Raw genomic sequence first — 6,079 nt, forward strand, 5'->3', positions numbered from 1 at the left:
CTACAGACCTTCTTGGGTGTTAATAGTGGCAGAGGGCTTCTTATTGGTTGTTCCCCTGCCCTCAGAAGCTTGGGGTGAAGGAGGCCCAGAAGAGGGCCTTCTCCGTGGCAGCTCCAAGTTGTGAAACTCTTTCCCCACAAAGCTGCATTTGGCATTTTCATTATACAGCTTTTAATAAATACCAAACACACCTCTTTTAAAGAACCACCTTATTCTGTGGTTGTAAGTTGTTTTAAACTGCTTTTAACATTGTGTTTTAATTGTTGTAACCTGCCCTGAGACCTAAATAATAATAATAATGATAGCATGAGTTTCACCAAACTGCGTGAGGCAGTGGAAGACAGGAGTGCCTGGCGTGCTCTGGTCCATGGGGTCACGAAGAGTCGGACACGACTAAACAGCAACAGCAACAACAACAACAACAACAACAACAACAACAACAACAATGTTATATTTTATGTGGTGAATATTGTAACATAACACATGGGGCCGTCTTGGTAGTTCCAGGAGCTCAGAGTCCAAAATCTTATTAATCAGCCTGAAACCTTAGCTATCTACAAACTTATTTTTGTGTGTGTGTTCATGTGTGTGTGCACGAATGCTTTCACTCTTACTTAGTTATGAAGAAAATGTTATGGCACTTTCCACATAGAAGCTGTCTTTGAACATATGCCTGGGTTTGCTCAGAAGGATACTTTGTACATGCTCAATAGTGAACTTGTTACAGCTTCATATTTATGGCTGAAGGTAGTGATGGTGTATTCTGGCCTTCTTACTATCATGCAGATTACAAAATGAGAATAGTACATTGTGGAATCTGAGTTCTGTTTTAAGCCCTAGAAAATCCTCATCATTGTACTGATAACTGAGAGATCCCAAAGCTTCCTTGGCGTGGCCACCTTTAGTAAGGTATCACTAGAAATCAGTCTAAACCAAAGATACTGTATAATACTGAGACAGAAAACCAGGCAGATCAATTTCCAGGCCCCATGTGGCGTGGTTTTCCTTCCCGTCATTGTGCTTCTAGGCTAATGATCATGTAGCTTTAAATTAGGTTCCCAAATTTGCTAACACAATCAAAAAGAAATTTGTCTCCCACAGCTGCCTTTCCTTCTTCCGCTGTAATTACTCTATGCTCTTTTGACAACTCTTTATTCCTAGCCCAATGCTGAGCAATAAACCTTCCAAATTCAGTCAATTATGAGCGGCCGAAGGCAAATTAATGAATTGCCAAGGATCTGCTTGTGCTGCTGCCATGATTCTTGGGCATTAAAAATAACAAAATCAGGAAAATGAGATGAATAACATTGAAATAGGGGGAATGTAATAAGCCCGAGGGTCAGTGTGGTGCACTGCATTGAATGCTGCCTTTTGACCAAAAATACATTTTAAAAGTGCTATATAGAGAATTTTGGGATGGCACTGGACAGTGAAATTTAGGTTCCTCAGAACTGCAGCTCTCATTTAAGAAAGCGCGCGCACACACAAAACAAGTTTCCAGCACTAGTGGCTGTGGAGATGCGTTTGGGGGAGGTTATTGTAATCCATTTTCTGCTTGTGATGGGTGCAGATTTGTTTACATACCCTGAGCTCCTCTGTTTGCAAAGGCTTCTGTATTCCTCTCAGTGGAGTAAACAGTGACATCCATTCAAAGGGCTGTGCACACCAAGAGACTCCTGCCATTCAAATTAATTCATGGGGCTCATAGGAAAGGAACTCTTAGGAATCCTATGAATGACAGGCTGAGAATGGATAGTTGTCACACAGAGTTGAAGGTGGTTTGAAAGGGAGATGGTTGTTAATGAGGCAGTCTACACTCATCCTATGTTTCCCTCTAATAAACAGGGGCTGCATGGTTCTGTTGTCTTTTCCAAGACCTGCAGTACCTGCTTGACCAGAGATGATACTGTGACCCCAAAAATATTGGTGTGTTCCAAAGAAAAGGAAACATCCCTCAAACCATTTTCAACTCTCTTTAAAAACAACTACTACCGTATGTCTCTAGGCTAAATCCACAAGAAAACCCAGTCCAGACAGCAAATTTTATTTTTTTGCAATTTGGAATGATGTTCTGTGTTCTTGCTGGATCCTCAGTAACTGTTTGACCTGCCAGTAGGTATTATGAGACACAGCTCTTTGACTCAAGAGGAAAGCTGTGGCTGTACGTTTCCAAGCACAATTAAAAGTGTTGGTGCTGACCTTTAAAGCCCGAAATGGCCTCAGTCCGGTAGACCTGAAGGAGCGTCTCCACCCCCATCATTCTGCCTGGACACTGAGCTCCAGCACTGAGGGCCTTCTGGAAGTTCCCTCACTGTGAGAAGCCAAGTTACAGGGAACCAGGCAGAGGGCCTTCTTGGTAGTGGCACCCGCCCTGTGGAACGCCCTCCCACCAGATGTCAAAGAGAAAGAAAATTGTAAACATTTGAAAACATTTGTAGGTTTGAATTAAAATGCTTTGTAATGTGAAAATAAGGAAGCGCTTTACATATAAGGAGGTAATTTTCATAAAAAAGAAGATTTAAGGTAAAAAAGTGATTATAGAAATGCGAGAGTTTAGTAAAAGGTGTTTGGAAGTCAGAAAGAGGGAGGGAAGGAAGTTGATGCTCTGTCTGAGCAATGCTTTATGTTATAGATTTGTGTAATGACACGTAATTAAATATGGAAAACTGAATAAAAATTATTTAAAAAGAAAAAGGGGACATCAAACAATTTGTGTATACTTAAATTCCACAAAACAGTTAGCATACCTGTTCCTTATAGATAGAATCCATTTTACTACTTTGCCCTTTCAACTCCTGATCTATCCATTGTGTTCATGGATGAGGTTGTTTTCATTTATGGTACTTTTTGTGGTTCTGACACCTTGCGTATTTGCTAGATACTGTAGCTCTCAGTAGTCACTGTGCTGGGAAGTGCGATGGGAAATGCAAAATATCACCGTTCACATCATTCTCTCTTACCCAAGAATTGCTTAAAAGCAAAGAGCAAGCAGAGGACCTGCAAGGATGACCGGGAAAGGAATAACGCACTGCCCTCGCAGCCAGTTTTTGAGTGCTGGAAGGAGGAGACTGCCAGATGCAGCTGAAACAGCAGCCAAGCAAAGCAGCTGAATCACAATAATGGGAAATTGTAGCAGAGTTTCAAGTTTTTGCGGCAGCCTCTGACAACCAGATTTCCCAGAGGGGCCAATTTAAAGCAAAGCTCAGTGCAGAAGGCCAAGCCAGTTCTCTGCCATACCACACGCGCTTGCCGCTTGAGGTGTACTCACAGCTGAAAGCATCCCACACGCACCATTCTGTCTTGGAACAGAATGAGATTCTCCATGCGCTCCTCTTCCCTCCTGTCCCAAAACAAGCGAATGTCTTAACATGCATATTTTACATCAGCGCTTAAGGTCTTAACCTACGTATTTTAATTGTTTTATATCTGTATTATTTACCGTGCTCTAGTTTATAGAGTTTAATTTTAACCTATGTATATTTGCATGTTCTCTATCACGGTATATGCCCGTGTTTCTGGTCTGTGAGCGTAATAAATTGATTCATTCAGCAGCGAGAAGACTGCCTTCCAATGGAAGTCCAGACCCCTGCAATGCAGGAAAAGCTTCTGAGGCATCCATGAAAGATGGCCTTCCTTGTTAAAACTATACCAGGGGATAGGACTTCATGCCAGTTTAAGTCTCCCCTGACAAGACAGAAGTACTGTTTTGGGGGGACAGGGGGCAGGCGGGTGTGGAGAACTCCCTGGTCCTGAATGAGGTAACTGTGCCCCTGAAGGACCAGGTGCGCAGCCTGGGAGTCATTCTGGACTCACAGCTGTCCATGGAGGTACAGGTCAATTCTGTATCGAGGGCAGCTGTTTATCAGCTCCACCTGGTACGCAGGCTGAGACCCTACCTGCCCGCAGTCTGTCTCGCCAGGGTGGTGCGTGCTCTAGTTATCTCCCGTTTGGACTACTGCAATGCACTCTATGTGGGGCTACCTTTGAAGGTGACCCGGAAACTACAACGAATCCAGAATGTGGCAGCTAGACTGGTGACTGGGAGCGGCCACTGAGACCATATAACACCGGTCTTGAAAGACCTACACTGGCTCCCAGTACGTTTCCGAGCACAATTCAAAGTGTTGGTGCTGGCCTTTAAAGCCCTAAACGGCCTCGGTTCAGTATACCTGAAGGAGCGTCTCCACCTCCATCGTTCTGCCCGGACACTGAGGTCCAGCGCCGAGGGCCTTCTGGCGGTTCCCTCACTGTGAGAAGCCAGGTTATAGGGAACCAGGCAGAGGGCCTTCTCGGTAGTGGTGCCCACCCTGTGGAACGCCCTCACACCAGATGTCAAAGAGAAAAGTAACTACCAAACTTTTAGAAGACATCTGAAGGCAGCCCTATTTAGGGAAGCTTTTAATGTTTAATAGGTTCATTTTAGTGTTTTGCTGCAAGCCGCCCAGAGTGGCTGGGGAAACCCAGCCAGATGGGCGGGGTATAAATAATAAATTATTATTATTATTATTATTATTATTATTATTATTATTATTATTATTATTCCTCTTCAAGAATGCAGCGGGGAGGTAGGATGGGGACAAAATCAGAATTAGTTGGCTCTGCCTATCATCAGCTGTGTCCCCTCCCCACTTTCTACCCTACCAGTCTCCATGGGTGCCAGCCACTCTTGGACATTTTCTAGCAGGAAATGGTGGGCCAGTTGCTGTCCAGGAGTAGTAAGTTGCTGACCAATCTTTTGCTAGATTCTGCTTGAGGAACAACCTCACTCACTGTATCCAGGATCCTGGCTTATACTGAGTGAAATCACTGATCATGGAAGAAAGTTCCTACTTCTTCATTTACTGCATAGTTATACTATGGATCTCATTCCCACAGGAGTCAGTGATGGCCACCAATTTGGATGGCTTTTAAAAAACATTAGACCAATTCATGGAACAGAGATGACAGCTGTCTTCTGCCTCACTGTTTCTGAATACAAGAGCCACAGGAGGGAAGAGTATTATTGTACTCCAATCTTGCTTGCTGGTTTCTCATGGGCATTTGGTTGGCCACTGTGTACTCTTAAATTGTTATTCTAAAAGTTGTGTCGTGGTGCCACCTTCTGGCTCCCCGGGTTCTATTCACAAGGAGCGTCGGCAATAGTAACATGATGCGCTACTGTATTCTCAAGTTCCAAATGCTACCAAAATCACAACAATTCATGTATCTCTGAGGCAAAGGGCTGTTTTTGGTCACAGTGCAAATTCTAGTAGACCTCTTCCTGTAGTTGGGTGATTTAAATGCTCTCCTAGCCTTTTAACAGACTGGGGAACATGAAGTGGGGACAGGAAAACTGTGGTCCTCCAAATGTTTTCAGACTCCAGCTCCCATAATCTCTGATCACTGGGGCTGATGGGAGTTTGAGTCAACATCTGGAGACATGGATTCTTCATGCTTGATATAAAGGCTCCCCTAGGCAATGATTCCATGCCTCCCTAATGTACTCGTGCACATTTACATACTTTATTGCTGGATCTTCTGTTATTTTGGTCCAAGTCTGGTTTAAAGATCCATAAGAGGAGAGAGCAGCCACTTGCCGGGAACTGGCAGTTGATTATGCACTGGGGGAAGGGGGGCTGGAGTCTGACTGGGGGGGGCAGTGATTTGTGGGGAACTGTACCAGCCAGGAGACCAGGAGAGTCAGAAGGAGAGGACTCTCCAGCTCTGGAGCACAGGATGGGTTGGAAGAAGAGGAGAAAGAGTCAGGCAAGTGAAGGGCTGGGTGCTTTCCCATCCTCTCCTGCACCACTGTCTCCCAGAACTACGTACGAGGGGATTGAAGAGGGAAAATAAAAGGATGCTTCCACACAGGCATAGTCTCCCCTGTTGCTGCAAATGCTGTATAGAGCACAAATTAAGTCGGTCATCTTCAATTAGCATCTGGACCGTAGACTGAGCAGGCACGTGGGTGACATGAGGTGCTTCCAGACTGTTGCTGTTTTTAGATGGGAATATATATATATATAGATAGATAGATAGATATAGATATAGATATATATATATATATATATCTATATATATATATCTATATATATATATA

Source organism: Podarcis vaucheri (genome assembly GCF_965113315.1).
Source record: "Podarcis vaucheri genome assembly, chromosome: 14".
NCBI lineage: Eukaryota > Metazoa > Chordata > Lepidosauria > Squamata > Lacertidae > Podarcis > Podarcis vaucheri.